A 19,078-nucleotide genomic window follows, 5' to 3' on the forward strand; every position below is an offset into this window, starting at 1 on the left:
ACTGGATCCTGGAGGCGCACTGGTGGCCTGGTGCGTGGTGCCGGCACTGGTGGTACCGGGCTGGAGACACGCACCTCAGGGCGAGTGCTGGGAGAAGGAACAGGGCGTACTGGACTGCCGAGTCGCACTATAGGCCTGGTGCGTGGTGCCGGCACTGGAGGTACCGGGCTGGGGACACGCACCTCAGGGCGAGTGTGGGGAGCAGGCACAGGACGTACTGGACTGTGGTGGCGTACTGAAGGTCTGGAGTGTAAAGCTAACACAACCCGTCCTGGCTGGATGCTCATTCTCGGGGCTAGAAATGTGCACTGGAGACACCGTGCGCATCTCTGCATAACACGGTGCCTGACCAGTTACACGCTCCCCACAGTTAGCACGAGGAGTTGGCTCAGGTCTCCTACCTGACTTAGCCAATCTCCTCGTGTGCCCACCCCAAAAATTTATTGGGGCTGCCTCTCGGGCTTCCGTGCTGGCCGTGTACCCTTATATCTTTGTCGTTCCTCCATTCTCCTGTATCCCCCCTCGCCCTCCTCCCAGGTTGTTACCCATTCGTCCTTCTCCCGGGTCCATTTCTCCAGTTTTGAGAGAGAGAAAATGGACCATCATTTCAAGACTTGCTGCTATTGAATACAGATCGCCCCGTGATCAATTTGATCGATTATTAACGTTTACTAATACCTAAAGTTGGTTTACAAAAGTAGTTTGAAGTGTTTTGTCAAAGTTTATCGGCAACTTTTTTAATTTAAAAAAATTACGTTGCGTTTTGTAAAGCTGCTTTTTCCTGGATCAGACGGGCTTCATAAATGGACATTTTGGATATACATGGACGGATTTAATCTAAAAAAAGACCCAATTGTGATGTTTATGGGACATATAGGAGTGCCAACAAAGAAGCTCGTCAAAGGTAATGAATGTTTTATATTTTATTTCTGCGTTTTGTGTAGTGCCGGCTAGGCTAATTATTTTGTTTACGTTCCATACAGGTATTTCGGGGGGTTGCATGCTATCAGATAATAGCTAGCTTATAGCTTCTCATGATTTCGCCGAAAAGCATTTAAAAAATCTGACATGTTGGCTAGATTCACAACGAGTGTAGCTTTAATTGAGTACCCTGCATGTGTGTTTTAATGAAAGTTAGAGTTTTAGCGAGTACTATTAGCATTTGGCGTTGCGCATTTGCATTTCCTGTGGCTAAGTGAGACGCACACCTTCAGATGTCACTTAATTAGTTAAATAGTCCACATGTGTGCAATCTAAGTGTCACATGATCTGTAACATGATCTCAGTATATATACACCTGTTCTAAAAGGCACGAGAGTCTGCAACACCACTAAGCAAGTTGCACCACCAAGCAAGCAGCACCATGAAGACCAAGGAGCTCTCCAAACAGGTCATGGTCAAAGTTGTGTAGAAGTACAGATCAGGGTTGGGTTCAAAAAAAAATATCAGAAACTTTGAACATCCCACGGAGCACCATTAAATCCATTATTAAAAATGTGAAAGAATATGGCAACACAACAAACCTGTCAAGAGAGGGCCGCCCACCAAAACTCACAGACCAGGCAAGGAGTGCATTAATCAGAGAGGCAACAAAGAGACCAAAGATAACCCTGAAGGAGCTGCAAAGCTCCACAGCGGATATTGGAGTATCTGTCCACAGGACCACTGGAAGCCGTACACTCCACATAGTTGAGCTTTATGGAAGAGTGGCTAGAAAAAATGCCTTTGCTTAAAGAAAAAATAAGCAAACACGTTTGGTGTTCTCCAAAAGGCATGTGGGAGACTCCCCAACCATATGGAAGGAGGTACACTGGTCAGATGAGAATAAAATGGAGCTTTTTGGCAATCAAGGAAAACGCTATGTCTGGCGCAAACCCAACACTTCTCATCCCCCGAGAACATCAGCCTCAAAGTGAAGCATGGTGGTGGCACCATCATGCTGTGGGTATGTTTGGCAGGGACTGGGAAACAGGTCAGAATGGAAGGAATGGTGGATGGCGCTAAATACAGGGAAATTCTTGAGAGAAACCTGTTTCAGTCTTTCAGAGATTTGAGTCTGGGACTGAGGTTCACCTTCCAGCGGTACAATGACCCTAAGCATACTGCTAAAGAAGCAATCGAGTGGTTTAAGGGGAACATTTACATGTTTTGGAAAGGCCTAGTTAAAGCCCAGACCTCAATCCAGTTGAGTATATGTGGTATGACTTAAAGATTGCTGTACAACAGCGGAACCCATCAAACTTGAAGGAGCTTGAGCAGTTTTGCCTTGAAGAATGGGCAGAAACCCCAGTCGCTAGATGTGCCAAGCTTATAGTGAAGTGCAGCCAGCTGGTCTGCACATGCCCTGAGGATGCAGCTTAGGGCCTGCAGCCCAAAATGCAGCCCAGAACGCTTAAATGTCTTATTCACATTGGCCACAGAGATCGGGAGCACACAGTCCTCGTGAGCGGCCTGGGCCCACATCACCGATTTGGTGTTGTTTTCTTCAAAGCAGGCAAAGGAGATGTTCAGCTTTTCTGGAAGCGGGCTGTCGGTGTTCGAGACGTGGCTGGCTTTCTCTTTATAATCTGGGATTATCTGGATCTGGATATCTGCAACATGCGTCTTGTTCCTGGCAGAGATTGTGTTTGCAGCCACAGCCACTACACATCAGCATTACACTGACCAGCCCGGGGATAGATAGATAGATAGATAGAGAGATAGATAGATAGATAGATAGATAGATAGATAGATAGATAGATAGATAGATAGATAGAGAGAGAGAGAGAGAGAGAGAGAGATTGAGAGAGAGAGAGAGAGAGAGAGAGAGAGAGAGAGAGAGAGAGAGAGAGAGAGAGAGAGAGAGAGAGAGAGAGAGAGAGAGAGAGAGAGAGAGAGAGAGAGAGAGAGAGAGAGAGAGAGAGAGAGAGAGAGAGAGAGAGAGAGAGAGAGAGAGAGAGAGAGAGAGAGAGAGAGAGAGAGATAGATAGATAGATAGATAGATAGATAGATAGATAGATAGATAGATAGATTAATAGATAGATAGATAGATAGATAGATAGATAGATAGATAGATAGATAGATAGATAGATAGATAGATAGATAGATAGGAGACTGTGTGACATACATACTTAATCCACATTGCCCAACAACCTCCCTGATCCGGCCCTCGGCTCCCAGCCCGATGAAGAGTGCTTCTTACCCCCTGCTGTGCCACACACACACACGCACACACAGTCTCATTATCCTTACTTCCTCTTCACACATACAACACAGACACACCTGCCCTTCCTCACTTCCTCTAAACAACCTCGACTTCACCCGCTTCCCCCCATTGCTCTCCCTGGCATAACACACCTCATCTGTCCTGTCCTGCAACTCTCCCTACATCCCCAAGACACTCTGGACCTCATTCTGAAAAGTTCACAAATGTTCAGTCTGTCTGTGCTGTAATGTCAGATTTAGCAACGAGACAAGCTTGGGTGAGGGCACTGAAATGGCTCCAAAGAGAAGGCTTCATATCTGATTGTGATAGACAATGAAAAGATATCAGTGGATGTAAAAAACAACATATAATCTACAATTGACATGGATGGCATTTTTTGGATGTAGCTAATGTCTTCTTCAATCTGAGTGAGTATGATATAATTGTTGAATTCTGTTTTGAAGGGTTGCCCAACAGGTCCATCTGTCTGACTGCTGGGTGGTTTTCCTGTTGTACCACAAGAGGGTGTAGCTTGGTCCTTGCCTTTCATTCAAACCACACAGAGTGGACAGAGCTTATCTTCTGTTCTCACTAACACCCACAAACTGTCGATCACTCATCTTTAGACCCCTGTATAGACAAGCACATGCTTCTTAATGTAATAGCCTACTCAGTCAGCCATTAAATATGGAAACTCCCGCATAAACTGTATTACCATGAGGTTGTCTCAATTCAAATAAAACACTATTTTTGCAGCAGTATATATTTATTGAAGAAACTCTTGAAATATGATACAGATACTGTAGATATAGGCAGAGCAATGCATTTCATGTATATTATTGCACATTATAATGATATGATATCACACATTACACACACTATTTCATTTATATTGTTGTCCTGTCCATATGATAAGCCCGTTTAGCATAATAATAGCAATATGAATAATAATACATTCATATTATTACTATTGTTATTGTTCATGACACACTGAACACACACCACAAATTGCCTACTATTTTCTTGATTTCATGATTTCACGTCGTGCTACTCAATTGCAATAATGACACTAATATTTATTTGAGCTGTCAGATATGTGGGAGAGTGCCTGGGGGGTTGGTCGCTGATAGAACGGTGTGTGTGTTGTTCATGTTGCCTCATTTCCTGAGTCTGCCCAAAGACAGGGAGATACGGGGACACAGAGCCAGTGAGAGAGCGCCCTAGGGAAAGAGAGGGAGAGAGACAGACACAGAGGGGGAGGCTGGTTCCTGATACCAAGACAAGGAAAAGCAAGGGAGGGACAGAGAGAGAGAAAAGGCTGGCGGAGACCGGGAGAGAGGGGGAGAAAACAGGGGAATAACATTTAGAGACACCAAAGGCGTAGGGGAGGAAAGAATAGAATACTGTGTTCTTCTGAACACCCCCCTTTCGTTCTCTCTTTCGCGCAGTCACACCAGATTGGACTCCAAAGAATCTACACCGCGTCTACCCCAGACCCCATGGGTTAACAGGTAGGCTATGTCTGCCGTGCTCTTTCATTGTATTTCCTTCTCCACCCCTTCCGTTTCAATTCAATATTGTCAATAATGTTGGTTTCATACTGCGATCCTCTGAAAAGGTTTACGTGTCTCCCTTTACAACAATTTAATGTGATTACTAGTTTTTTTTTCTGAGATGGTGAGCGTTGCTGCGCGCCCATTATAACCATTGAACAATGTAACTCTTCTTAATGAATGTCACAAGTTGAAGCGGTACATCGTGACTTTAGCATTAACGGGTGGTTTTCGGTGTGCCTGCATCGTGTCACGGTATCATGTCAGAAGTGTGTTTTGACAGCTCCTCTGCGCGATGCGTTAGAGCGACATGCTGGAAGTCCAGTCCTCTTTTTGTGTTGCCGAGATACGTGACAAGCCAGATGTCTACTTACGTGAATGTTTCATGTTGTTCATTATGAGATGCTGTCATTTGATAATGGACAGTAGAATAACTGTACACGTGCATTTGGGTAGGGATTGGGGAAACAAGACATGGACTAAAGGCACATTTATTCGATATTGCAGAATAAAACGCTGTAATCTTATGGCAGAGTCGTTTTCACTGTAATAAAGCCCCCCGTCACCGAATGTATCCATAGACACTGAATATTGAGGCAACTGTCAAAGTGTTGACCTCAATTTGAGGCTTTAAAGGCATTGTCACCCCACTGGGCAAGAACTGGTTGAATCAACGTTTCCACGTCATTTGAGCAAAAACATTCAACGTGATGATGCTGAATCAACGTGGGAAAAGTGATTGGATTTGCGAAAAGAATTTCAGATATTTTTTCACTTAACTTCTGAACCCAAATCCAAAAACACAGTGACATTTTGTTGTTGTTGTTGATTTCCAGTAGAATTAACATTAGTTGACAACTCAACCAAATGTAAATCAAAAGTAGACATTGAACTGACTGGACGCAGGTAGCTGTCTCTGATCGTGATGCCCTGGTTGTAGTATCCGTTCTTTGAGGTCAGTCGGGGGTATTTCAAATGTAATGTTAGAAGCTTGGCAGGCAAGGGCTTAACCCCTCTTCTCCCACTACTCCTCCCTTGGTTAACCTCTGAAAGGCCTTTTCTCCAGCTGGACATTTGTGCTGTGTCAACCCCCGACCCTAAAGTACCAGACGAGAGAGGGGGATTTCAGGCTCCAGACTTGTAGCGCTGCGCGATGTACATCTGATCCGTCCGCAGGCGCTTCTTGAGTTGACTGGATGTGTGGCGTCCAGTGTCTTCCTTTGAGGCTGAAATAAACTGAAATGCCAGGCCAAACTGCTGATATGCTTTGCCTGTCTCTCTTGGCCTGTTATTGTGTACGTCTCCCTCTCTGTCTGCCCCCTCAACGTGGTTGGTTCCCTCTTCCTCCATTTTCTACTGTGCTCAGAATATGAAAGGGGAACAGCCCCACTTTATTCATACGCTGACAACACCACAATGGTCGCGTTCCCCTGCTCAGTGGCCGTTTACACTAGGAAGCCACTCACTTCCAACGGAAGGAAAGCGAGAGAGGAGGCAGGGGTCCGTTGAGTAGTGCGAGCATGGGCCAGGGGGATAAAGTTGGGGAAAGCTGAGTTTTATTCAAATCCTCTGCGATATCGCGAAATGAGTGACCAATTGAAGTTCACCATAGCGTCCAGTGACGTGCAGTCAGAGTTGAAAGGATAGGCAGAGTTTACCCTGTGTGAATCTAACAAACTGTTATGAAAAGCCAAGTTAAAAAATGACATTATATAAACGATTGTCATTCTTTTTTGTATCCAATTTTTTTCTTCTTCAATTATTCTGTATGTTTTTTTAAATGCTTTTTTATGCTCAAAAGCTCAATATTTGCTAAACCTGCCAGGAAAGGTGCCCAAGGCTATTCATACATGTATATATAATACATATATAGACTTAAGTCTATTCACTTTGAATGGATGGAAAGGAAGGCTTCCCATCCATTCAACGTCTATACATATATATACATATATATACTTAAGTCTATTCACTTTGAATGGATGCAAAGGAAGGCTTTCATATACATATATATACTTAAGTCTATTCACATTGAATGGATGCAAAGGAAGGCTTTCATATACATATATATACTTAAGTCTATTCACTTTGAATGGATGCAAAGGAAGGCTTTCATATACATATATATACTTAAGTCTATTCACTTTGAATGGATGCAAAGGAAGGCTTTCATATACATATATATACTTAAGTCTATTCACATTGAATGGATGCAAAGGAAGGCTTTCATATACATATATATACTTAAGTCTATTCACTTTGAATGGATGCAAAGGAAGGCTTCCCATCCATTCAACGTCTATACATATATATATATACTTAAGTCTATTCACTTTGAATGGATGGAAAGGAAGGCTATATGTATGTATATATACTTAAGTCTATTCACTTTGAATGGATGGAAAGGAAGGCTTCCCATCCATTCAGAGTCTATACATATACACATATATATATATATATACATATAGCCTTCCTTTCCATCCATTCAGAGTCTATTCATATACACATATATATACATATAGCCTTCCTTTCCATCCATTCAGAGTCTATTCATATATATATATATATATACATATAGCCTTCCTTTCCATCCATTCAGAGTCTATTCATATACACATATATATATATATACATATAGCCTTCCTTTCCATCCATTCAGAGTCTATTCATATACATATATATATATATATACATATAGCCTTCCTTTCCATCCATTCAGAGTCTATTCATATACATATATATATATATATATATATATATATAGCCTTCCTTTCCATCCATTCAGAGTCTATTCATATACACATATATATACATATAGCCTTCCTTTCCATCCATTCAGAGTCTATACATATACATATATATATATATATACATATAGCCTTCCTTTCCATCCATTCAATGTCTATTCATATACATATATATATATATATACATATAGCCTTCCTTTCCATCCATTCAGAGTCTATTCATATACACATATATATATATACATATAGCCTTCCTTTCCATCCATTCAATGTCTATTCATATACACATATATATATATATACATACATATAGCCTTCCTTTCCATCCATTCAGAGTCTATTCATATACATATATATACATATAGCCTTCCTTTCCATCCATTCAGAGTCTATTCATATACACATATATATACATATAGCCTTCCTTTCCATCCATTCAATGTCTATTCATATACATATATATATATATATACATATAGCCTTCCTTTCCATCCATTCAGAGTCTATTCATATACACATATATATATATACATATAGCCTTCCTTTCCATCCATTCAATGTCTATTCATATACACATATATATATATATACATACATATAGCCTTCCTTTCCATCCATTCAGAGTCTATTCATATACATATATATACATATAGCCTTCCTTTCCATCCATTCAGAGTCTATTCATATACACATATATATACATATAGCCTTCCTTTCCATCCATTCAGAGTCTATTCATATACATATATATATATATATACATATAGCCTTCCTTTCCATCCATTCAGAGTCTATTCATATACATATATATATATATATATACATATAGCCTTCCTTTCCATCCATTCAATGTCTATTCATATACACATATATATATACATATATATACATATAGCCTTCCTTTCCATCCATTCAATGTCTATTCATATACACATATATATATATATATACATATAGCCTTCCTTTCCATCCATTCAGAGTCTATTCATATATATATATATATATACATATAGCCTTCCTTTCCATCCATTCAGAGTCTATTCATATATATACATATACATATAGCCTTCCTTTCCATCCATTCAGAGTCTATTCATATATATACATATATATACATATAGCCTTCCTTTCCATCCATTCAGAGTCTATTCATATATATACATATATATACATATAGCCTTCCTTTCCATCCATTCAGAGTCTATTCATATATATACATATATATACATATAGCCTTCCTTTCCATCCATTCAGAGTCTATTCATATATATACATATATATACATATAGCCTTCCTTTCCATCCATTCAGAGTCTATTCATATATATACATATATATACATATAGCCTTCCTTTCCATCCATTCAGAGTCTATTCATATACATATATACATACATATAGCCTTCCTTTCCATCCATTCAGAGTCTATACATATACATATATATACATATAGCCTTCCTTTCCATCCATTCAGAGTCTATACATATACATATATATACATATAGCCTTCCTTTCCATCCATTCAGAGTCTATTCATATATATATATATATATACATATAGCCTTCCTTTCCATCCATTCAATGTCTATTCATATATATATATATATACATATATACATATAGCCTTCCTTTCCATCCATTCAAATCCATTCCAATTGTTTCCTGACTCCAGTCAATGGATAGGGTCAGCATCGGCCTTGCTGTTTTGCCTAGCTGACATTTGTTGCACTGAGACGATTTTATATTTTGCACATGCGTATTACCTAAACATATTGTGTGGTTAAGCCTGGGGTATGCTCTGCACATTTGGGCGTGTTTACATAACACACCCGAATGCTGAACTAAGCTAGCTAGCTAGCCAAAACAACCTGACAAACTATTTTCCAAGTTGGATTTCCAAGGAACACTAAGGTATAATTCAGAAAGGGAGACCAACACCTGCGCTTCCTGACCTTCATCAGAGGAAGGGACAGAAAATGATCCGATTGAATGCACCACACTCAGCCTGACAGACACAGCAACCCGGAGCAGACAGTCGATCAGAGACGAGAGGAGATAATTGTTTTACAACATTTTGGTCAATATCAGTGTTCAAATGAAAGCTAGATTTGATTGTTTTGTCATCCTTGGCCCTACTTGGCTGTCACCGAGAGGTCCACCCTGATGGACAGACGAATGGACTGTATTTTCCTCAGGCTATTGCTTTTCTCTGTCACCGAGAGGTCCACCCTGATGGACAGACGAATGGACTGTATTTTCCTCAGGCTATTGCTTTCTCTGTCACCGAGAGGTCCACCCTGATGGACAGACGAATGGACTGTATTTTCCTCAGGCTATTGCTTTCTCTGTCACCGAGAGGTCCACCCTGATGGACAGACGAATGGACTGTATTTTCCTCAGGCTATTGCTTTCTCTCACCGAGAGGTCCACCCTGATGGACAGACGATGGACTATTGCTTTGCTTCCATCGTTTTATGCATGAATCTAAAGCAATTCCACCTCTAAAAGCTGTTTGTCTAAAAAAACTTCAGTCGGACTAATAAAGAGAGAGAACAAACCACATCAATAGAGAAATGGAATGAGATGTTTCTAATAACCTATCCTCATACAGTATTAGGCCAATCGTCAAAGCTTAAAGACAAACAGTAGCTTATTTCCCAAATATTCTATCCTAGAAGGTGTTGTCCTAATGTTGCCGCTTTCAAAACGAATAAGAAGGAAAGTCTATTGCCTAAGCCTGGGCATTGGCTATTCTCAATCACGAATAAACATGAGAATAGACAACATCCCTTGAATGTTGTTTTGATGAGACACTTTAGAACAGTATTCAGAACAGTATAGAACAAATGGAAGCACAGCCGTGAGCTGCCCAGTGACACAAGCCTAGCAGACAAGCTAAATTACTTCTCGATTCGACGCAAGCAACACTGAAACATGCATGAGAGCATCGGCTCTTCCGGACGAATGTGTGATCACGCTCTCCGTAGCCGATGTGAGTTGTACCTTTAAACAGGTCAACATTCACAAGGCCGCAACCTGTCCCTTACTGAGTCTGTAATACCAACATGTTTCAAGCAGAGTTCTTGTGCATAGTCCCTGTGCACAAGAACACTAAGGTAACCTACCTAAATGACTCCCGACCTGTAGCACTCACGTCTGTAGCCATGAAGTGCTTTGAAAGGCTGGTCATGGCTCACATCAACACCATTATCTCAGAAACCAGATGATGCAATCTCTATTGCAATCCATACTGCCCTTTCCCACCTGGAAAAAAGGAACATCTTTGTGAGAATTCTATTAATTGACTACAGCTCAGCGTTCAACACCATAGTGCCCTCAAAGCTCATCTCTAAGCTAAGGATCCTGGGACTAAACACCTCCCTCTGCAACTGGATCCTGGACTTCCTGACGGGCCGCCCCCAGGTGATAAGTAACAACACATCTGCCACGCTGATCCTCAACATGATGGCCCCTCAGGGGTGCGTGCTCAGTCCCCTCCTGTACTCCCTGTTCACCCATGGCTACATGGCCAGGCACGACTCCAATATCAATATTAAGTTTGCCGGCTACACAACAGTGGTAGGCTTGATCACCAACAACGATGAGACAGCCTAATGGGCGGAGGTCAGAGACCTGGCCGAGTGGTGTCAGGACAACAACCTTTTCCTCAACATGATCAAGACAAAGGAGTTGATTGTGGACTACAGGAAAAGGAGGGCTGAACACGCTCACATTCTCATTGACGGGGCTGTTATGGAGCAGGTTGAGAGCTTCAAGTTCTTTGGTGTCTACATCACCAACAAACTATCATGGTCCAAACACACCAAGACAGTCGTGAAGCTTCTTAACAGTTTCTACCCACAAGCCATTAGAGTCCTGAACATCTACTCAAATGGCTACCCAGACTATTTGCATTGACTCTGTAGCGGTACCCCCTGTATGTAGCCTCGCTGCTGTTATTTTACTGCTGCTCTTTAATTATTTGTTATTTTTATAAAAAATTATTTTTATATTTTTACTAAACATATTTCTATTTGATTAGTTTTATTTTCACTCATTTCGATTGTCAGACATTTCGTTAGAACCTTATTTATTTCATATGTGTGTGTGTGTGTGTTTGTGTGCGTGTGTGTGTGTGTGTGTGTGTATTTGCACGCGGTGCATTGGAAGAATAGTTAATCTATTGTGAAAGGATATGGATGAAATTGGTATTTTAGTGCCTCCTATTGGTTGTAACTGTGAATGGTAGATTGGTCTATGGCTGAGCTTAGTTGAGCAGTGTGTCAATTTGTTGGATAATGGGAAATATGACGCTATTGGAGGATATTTGTTGTGTCTCTTGGCTACATTGGTATTTACATTTGGTCAAAATTGTTTGTCAATTTCGGTTAAGAGCCAATGACACTCTAGTTGTTGGAGCTATCTGTTGTATGGTGAACTTGGGCTTCATCAAGGTTTATTTGCAAGTAAATCTGGCTCGTACCTACCCAGCCAACGACCTCACTGCACGCAACTGCCTAAATCGTGTGTCTGATCGAATCGATCGATGTACGACAAGTGTCTGCTATTACGGTATTCCCTAACTAGCCTACAACCTATTGTGTTTAGATCGATTAACTGTTAGTTCTATCTGTAGCCTTACACATTTAACCGCAAAATCACGCTGTTATTTGGTCTCCCCCTTAAATTTCACCTCCTCCTTGACTGAAACATTACCTAAATATGCACCACACTAAACTAGGGTACACCTGTTAGTATATTATTATGTATTGCTAATATATTTTATAGGCCTAATAACTTTCATTTAAAAGCATTATGTTATAAATAATTATAAATGCTATTCATTTAAAGTTATATGGCTTCCGAGTGGCGCAGCGGTCTAAGGCACAGTATCTGGTTCGAATCCAGGTTGTATCACATCTGGCCGTGATTGAGAGTCCCGTAGGGCGGCGCACAATTCATCTGGGTTTGGCCAGGGTAGGCCGTCACTGTGAATAAGAATTTGTTCTTAATTGACTTGCCTAGTTAAATAAAGGTTCAAATTAAGAATGATAAACCACACAGCCTGTATGTTGCTTTTCATGACGTTTATGATATACTTGCTAAATGAACCATTAATACCATTCAACCTTTTTGGTCACATAGATAGAGGTGAATTTAATATAGTGTCCTTTTGAAAATCCCAAACAAAACACTTGTGTCAGACGAGGCTTACTTTAATTAGAAGAAAGCTTGTGATTTCTATATCTATGAAAGGAGGAAAACTAGTAAATGAGTTGAAACGATAGGCTGTCACAGGTAGGTGCCATTATTAGCCAAATTAATGGTGTAAAATGGAGAGATGGTCAGAGAGAGGAGAGGCACACAATGCCAGGATGGAATACAATGATATTTATTTGGAGGAACCCTCGTTAAAATATGAGACCCTGGAGGTGTCCTAATTTAGGAGATGTCAAGTCCGGAAGTCAGTTCGCAACCCTCGTTAACAGTGACGTCTTCAAATGGGTCGTTATCACCAAGGTGTACGCTAAAAAAGAGAGGCTTCTTTAAATCCTCCATCTGTGTGCACTACAGGAATGAGTAACCTATGTTGAGCAAATAAGGGGGGGAGGGGCTCAAGGGCTTTACACTTGTACAGTACACTTGTCAGTTGTGTGTGCTTGCGTATGTGTGTGCTTGCGTGAGTGTGTTGAAGCCATAGGGGAGGAGGCAAGTGTTAAATAGACTGGTTGTTAATCTGAGCATTCGCACGTAGAGGAGAATTTGGTGGAGGAGGTTGCTGGTGGTTAGAGAGGGGGAGAGGGTAGAGAGAGAAGAGAGGGGAGGCGGACAGAGAGAGAGAGGGGGAGAGGGTAGAGAGAGAAGAGAGGGGAGGCGGATGGAGAGAGAGAGGGGGAGAGGGTAGGGAGAGAAGAGAGGAGAGGCGGACGGAGAGAGAGAGGGGGAGAGGGTAGGGAGAGAAGAGAGGGGAGGCGGACGGAGAGAGAGAGGGGGAGAGGTTAGAGAGAGAAGAGAGGGGAGGCGGACAGAGAGAGAGAGGGGGGGGTGAGGGTATTGAGAGAAGAGAGGGGAGGCGGGCGGAGTAGAGAGAGGGGGAGAGTGTAGAGAGAGAAGAGAGGGGAGGCGGACGGAGAGAGAGAGGGGGAGAGGGTAGGGGGAGAAGAGAGGGGAGGCAGACAGAGAGAGAGGGGGAGAGGTTAGAGAGAGAAGAGAGGGGAGGGGAGGCGGACGGAGAGAGAGGGGGAGAGGGTAGGGAGAGAAGAGAGGGGAGGCGGACGGAGAGAGAGAGGGGGAGAGAGTAGAGAGAGAAGAGAGGGGAGGCGGACGGACGGAGAGAGTGTTGGGGAGAGGGTAGAGAGAGAAGAGAGGGGAGGCATACGGAGAGAGAGAGAGAGGGAGAGGGTAGAGAGAGGAGAGGGGAGGCGGACGGAGAGAGAGAGGGGGAGAGGGTAGGGAGAGAAGAGAGGAGAGGCGGACGGAGAGAGAGAGGGGGAGAGGGTAGGGAGAGAAGAGAGGGGAGGCGGACGGAGAGAGAGAGGGGAGAGGTTAGAGAGAGAAGAGAGGGGAGGCAGACAGAGAGAGAGAGGGGGGGTGAGGGTATTGAGAGAAGAGAGGGGAGGCGGGCGGAGTAGAGAGAGGGGGAGAGTGTAGAGAGAGAAGAGAGGGGAGGCGGACGGAGAGAGAGAGGGGGAGAGGGTAGGGGGAGAAGAGAGGGGAGGCAGACAGAGAGAGAGGGGGAGAGGTTAGAGAGAGAAGAGAGGGGAGGGGAGGCGGACGGAGAGAGAGGGGGAGAGGGTAGGGAGAGAAGAGAGGGGAGGCGGACGGAGAGAGAGAGGGGGAGAGAGTAGAGAGAGAAGAGAGGGGAGGCGGACGGACGGAGAGAGTGTTGGGGAGAGGGTAGAGAGAGAAGAGAGGGGAGGCATACGGAGAGAGAGAGAGAGGGAGAGGGTAGAGAGAGGAGAGGGGAGGCGGACGGAGAGAGAGAGGGGGAGAGAGTAGAGATAGAAGAGAGGGGAGGCGGGCAGAGAGAGAGAGGGGGAGAGAGTAGAGAGAGAAGAGAGGAGGAGAGGGTAGAGAGAGAAGAGAGGGGAGGCGGATGGAGAGAGAGAGGGGGAGAGAGTAGAGAGAGAAGAGAGGGGGAGAGTTTAGAGAGAGAAGAGAGGGGAGGCGTACAGAGAGAGAGAGGGGGAGAGGGTAGAGAGAGAAGAGAGGGGAGGCGGACGGAGAGAGAGAGGGGGAGAAGTTAGAGAGAGAAGAGAGGGGAGGCGGACAGAGAGAGAGAGGGGGGGGTGAGGGTATTGAGAGAAGAGAGGGGAGGCGGGCGGAGTAGAGAGAGGGGGAGAGTGTAGAGAGAGAAGAGAGGGGAGGCGGACGGAGAGAGAGAGGGGGAGAGGGTAGGGGGAGAAGAGAGGGGAGGCGGACGGAGAGAGAGAGGGGGAGAGAGTAGAGAGAGAAGAGAGGGGAGGCGGGCAGAGAGAGAGAGGGGGGAGAGAGTAGAGAGAGAAGAGAGGAGGAGAGGGTAGAGAGAGAAGAGAGGGGAGGCGGATGGAGAGAGAGAGGGGGAGAGAGTAGAGAGAGAAGAGAGGGGGAGAGTTTAGAGAGAGAAGAGAGGGGAGGCGTACGGAGAGAGAGAGGGGGAGAGGGTAGAGAGAGAAGAGAGGGGAGGCGGACGGAGAGAGAGAGGGGGAGAGAGTAGAGAGAGAAGAGAGGGGAGGCGGACGGAGAGAGAGAGGGGGAGAGAGTAGAGAGAGAAGAGAGGGGAGGCGGACGGACGGAGAGAGTGTTGGGGAGAGGGTAGAGAGAGAAGAGAGGGGAGGCATACGGAGAGAGAGAGAGAGGGAGAGGGTAGAGAGAGGAGAGGGGAGGCGGACGGAGAGAGAGAGGGGGAGAGAGTAGAGATAGAAGAGAGGGGAGGCGGGCAGAGAGAGAGAGGGGGAGAGAGTAGAGAGAGAAGAGAGGAGGAGAGGGTAGAGAGAGAAGAGAGGGGAGGCGGATGGAGAGAGAGAGGGGGAGAGAGTAGAGAGAGAAGAGAGGGGGAGAGTTTAGAGAGAGAAGAGAGGGGAGGCGTACGGAGAGAGAGAGGGGGAGAGGGTAGAGAGAGAAGAGAGGGGAGGCGGACGGAGAGAGAGAGGGGGAGAGAGTAGAGAGAGAAGAGAGGGGAGGCGGATGGAGAGAGAGAGAGGGGGAGAGAGTAGAGAGAGAAGAGAGGGGAGGCGGATGGAGAGAGAGAGAGGGGGAGAGAGTAGAGAGAGAGAGGGGGGAGGCGGACGGAGAGAGAGAGAGGGGGAGAGAGTAGAGAGAGAAGAGAGGGGAGGCGGATGGAGAGAGAGAGAGGGGGAGAGAGTAGAGAGAGAGAGGGGGAGGCGGACGGAGAGAGAGAGAGGGGGAGAGGGGTAGAGAGAGAGAGAGGGGGAGAGAGTAGAGAGAGAGAGAGGGGGAGAGAGTAGAGAGAGAGAGAGGGGAGGCGGATGGAGAGAGAGAGAGGGGGAGAGGGTAGAGAGAGAGAGAGGGGGAGAGAGTAGAGAGAGAGAGAGGGGAGGCGGACGGAGAGAGAGAGAGGGGGAGAGGGTAGAGAGAGAAGAGAGGGGAGGCGGACGGAGAGAGAGAGAGGGGGAGAGAGTAGAGAGAGAGAGGGGGGAGGCGGACGGAGAGAGAGAGGGGGAGAGGGTAGGAGAGAAGAGAGGGGAGGCGGATGGAGAGAGAGAGAGGGGGAGAGAGTAGAGAGAGAGAGGGGGGAGGCGGACGGAGAGAGAGAGGGGGAGAGAGTAGAGAGAGAGAGGGGGAGGCGGACGGAGAGAGAGAGAGGGGGAGAGAGTAGAGAGAGAGAGGGGGAGGCGGGCGGAGAGAGAGAGGGGGAGAGAGTAGAGAGAGAGAGGGGGAGGGGGACGGAGAGAGAGAGAGGGGGAAGCAGAGGCAGAGAGGGAAGCAGAGAGAAAAAGGAGATAAGTGTGCAAAGCTATACTGAGGGGGGAAGTGGGGTTGCAGGCTGACACGACACAGCATTGCTTAGTGCTTAGTGTATGTGCATGTGCGTGTGTTTGTGTGAGAGCGTGTGTGTGTGTGTGTGTGTGTGTGTGTGTGTGTGCAGTGTGTGTGGGTGGAGTGCTCTGTTCTCATGGCTGAAGGCTTTACTCCCGGGCTGTGGGCTGAACTGTGTGGTAACAGGTTAGGAGGCTTTAGCTGCTAAAACACAGGGGACCTACTGTACGCTGCCCCCTCATACACAGTGTTGCGTATGTGTGTCTGTGTGTGTGTGTGTGTATGTTTGTGTGTTCGAGTCCCCTCTCTGTGTGTGTGAGTCTGTTGGCTAGGTGCTGATGTAGTCCCCTCTCTGTGTGTGTGAGTCTGTTGGCTAGGTGCTGATGTAGTCCCCTCTCTGTGTGTGTGAGTCTGTTGGCTAGGTGCTGATGTAATCCCCTCTCTGTGTGTGTGAGTCTGTTGGCTAGGTGCTGATGTAATCCCCTCTCTGTGTGTGTGAGTCTGTTGGCTAGGTGCTGATGTAGTCCCCTCTCTGTGTGTGTGAGTCTGTTGGCTAGGTGCTGATGTAGTGCCCTCTCTGTGTGTGTGAGTCTGTTGGCTAGGTGCTGATTTAGTCCCCTCTCTGTGTGTATCAGTCTGTTGGTTAGGTGCTGATGTAATCCCCTCTCTGTGTGTGTGAGTCTGTTGGCTAGGTGCTGATGTAGTCCCCTCTCTGTGTGTGTGTGTCTGTTGGCTAGGTGCTGATGTAGTCCCCTCTCTGTGTGTGTGAGTCTGTTGGCTAGGTGCTGATGTAGTCCCCTCTCTGTGTGTGTGAGTCTGTTGGCTAGGTGCTGATGTAGTCCCCTCTCTGTGTGTGTGAGTCTGTTGGCTAGGTGCTGATGTAGTCCCCTCTCTGTGTGTGTGAGTCTGTTGGCTAGGTGCTGATGTAGTCCCCTCTCTGTGTGTGTGAGTCTGTTGGCTAGGTGCTGATGTAGTCCCCTCTGTGTGTGTGTGTGTCTGTTGGCTAGGTGCTGATGTAGTCCCCTCTCTGTGTGAGTCTGTTGGCTAGGTGCTGATGTAGTCCCCTCTCTGTGTGTGTGAGTCTGTTGGCTAGGTGCTGATGTAGTCCCCTCTCTGTGTGTGTGAGTCTGTTGGCTAGGTGCTGATGTAGTCCCCTCTCTGTGTGAGTCTGTTGGGCTAGGTGCTGATGTAGTCCCCTCTCTGTGTGAGTCTGTTGGCTAGGTGCTGATGTAGTCCCCTCTCTGTGTGAGTCTGTTGGCTAGGTGCTGATGTAGTACCCTCTCTGTGTGTGTGAGTCTGTTGGCTAGGTGCTGATGTAGTACCCTCTCTGTGTGTATCAGTCTGTTTGCTAGGTGCTGATGTAGTCCCCTCTCTGTGTGAGTCTGTTGGCTAGGTGCTGATGTAGTCCCCTCTCTGTGTGGCTTTGTGTTAAACTACCACATCAAGTCAATGAAGAGAAACACATTCTCACTTTCTCATGCTCATCTATTGCGTCTCTCTCACGGAGCACACTCTTTAATGGGAACACCTGTTTGGTTAACACACTCCAAAATGAGTTGTTTGCACTAGCTAGCAGGCTGTATACACATCATACCTTTGAAGGATTCTGACAGCTCTCTCTCTGTTAATATCAGTGTTGTTATGTTTGATTGGTTGTGAGAGGGGATGTATGTGGTTGTGAGAGGGGATGTATGTGGTTTTGAGAGGGGCTGTGTGTGGTTTTGAGAGGGGATTGTATGTGGTTTTGAGAGGGGATGTATGTGGTTTTGAGAGGGGATGTATGTGGTTTTGAGAGGGGATGTATGTGGTTTTGAGAGGGGCTGTGTGTGGTTTTGAGAGGGGCTGTGTGTGGTTGTGAGAGGGGCTGTGTGAGGTTGTGAGAGGGGGCCAGGGCTGTGTGTGGTTGTGAGAGGGGCTGTGTGTGGTTGTGAGAGGGGTCAGGGTTGTGTGTGGTTGTGAGAGGGGGCCAGGTCTGTGTGTGGCTGTGAGAGGGGCTGTGTGTGGTTGTGAGAAGGGCTGTGTGTGGTTGTGAGAGGGGCTGTGTGGGGTTGTGAGAGGGGGCCAGGGCTGTGTGTGGTTGTGAGAGGGGCTGTGTGTGGTTGTGAGAGGGTCTGTGTGTGGTTGTGAGACGGGGCCAGGTATGTGTGTGGTTGTGAGAGGGGCTGTGTGTGGTTGTGAGAGGGTGTGTGTGTGGTTGTGAGAGGGTGTGTGTGTGGTTGTGAGAGGGGGCCAGGTCTGTGTGTGGTTGTGAGAGGGGCTGTGTGTGGTTGTGAGAGGGGCTGTGTATGGTTGTGAGAGGGGCTGTGTGTGGTTGTGAGAGGGGCTGTGTGTGGTTGTGAGAGGGGCTGTGTGTGGTTGTGAGAGGGGCTGTGTGTGGTGTGAGAGGGGCTGTGTGTGGTTGTGAGAGGGGGCCAGGGCTGTGTGTGGTTGTGAGAGGGGGCCAGGTCTGTGTGTGGTTGTGAGAGGGGCTGTGTGTGGTTGTGAGAGGGGCTGTGTGTGGGTGTGAGAGGGGGTGTGTGTGGTTGTGAGAGGGGCTGTGTGTGGTTGTGAGTGGGGGCCAGGTATATGTGTGTGACAGCTGTAATCCCTAGCCCATTTTGACATGCTCATTACCCCAGCT

General features: G+C 46.0%; 1 protein-coding gene across 3 annotated transcripts in view; it reads left to right on the top strand.

Moving 5' to 3' along the window:
* Positions 1–4,313: 4,313 nt before the first annotated feature.
* Positions 4,314–19,078, top strand: part of LOC109879592 (zinc finger and BTB domain-containing protein 46) — a 207,279-nt gene continuing 192,514 nt past the window's right edge. For 2 of the 3 annotated variants that reach the window (XM_031807163.1, XM_031807162.1), the window contains exon 1: positions 4,348–4,695. The gene's annotated coding sequence lies outside the window, so the exon portion shown is untranslated. Of the gene's footprint in view, positions 4,696–19,078 lie in introns of all 3 variants that reach the window. The other variant, XM_020471765.2, reaches the window with a different exon arrangement.

Source organism: Oncorhynchus kisutch, linkage group LG27, assembly GCF_002021735.2.
Source record: "Oncorhynchus kisutch isolate 150728-3 linkage group LG27, Okis_V2, whole genome shotgun sequence".
NCBI lineage: Eukaryota > Metazoa > Chordata > Actinopteri > Salmoniformes > Salmonidae > Oncorhynchus > Oncorhynchus kisutch.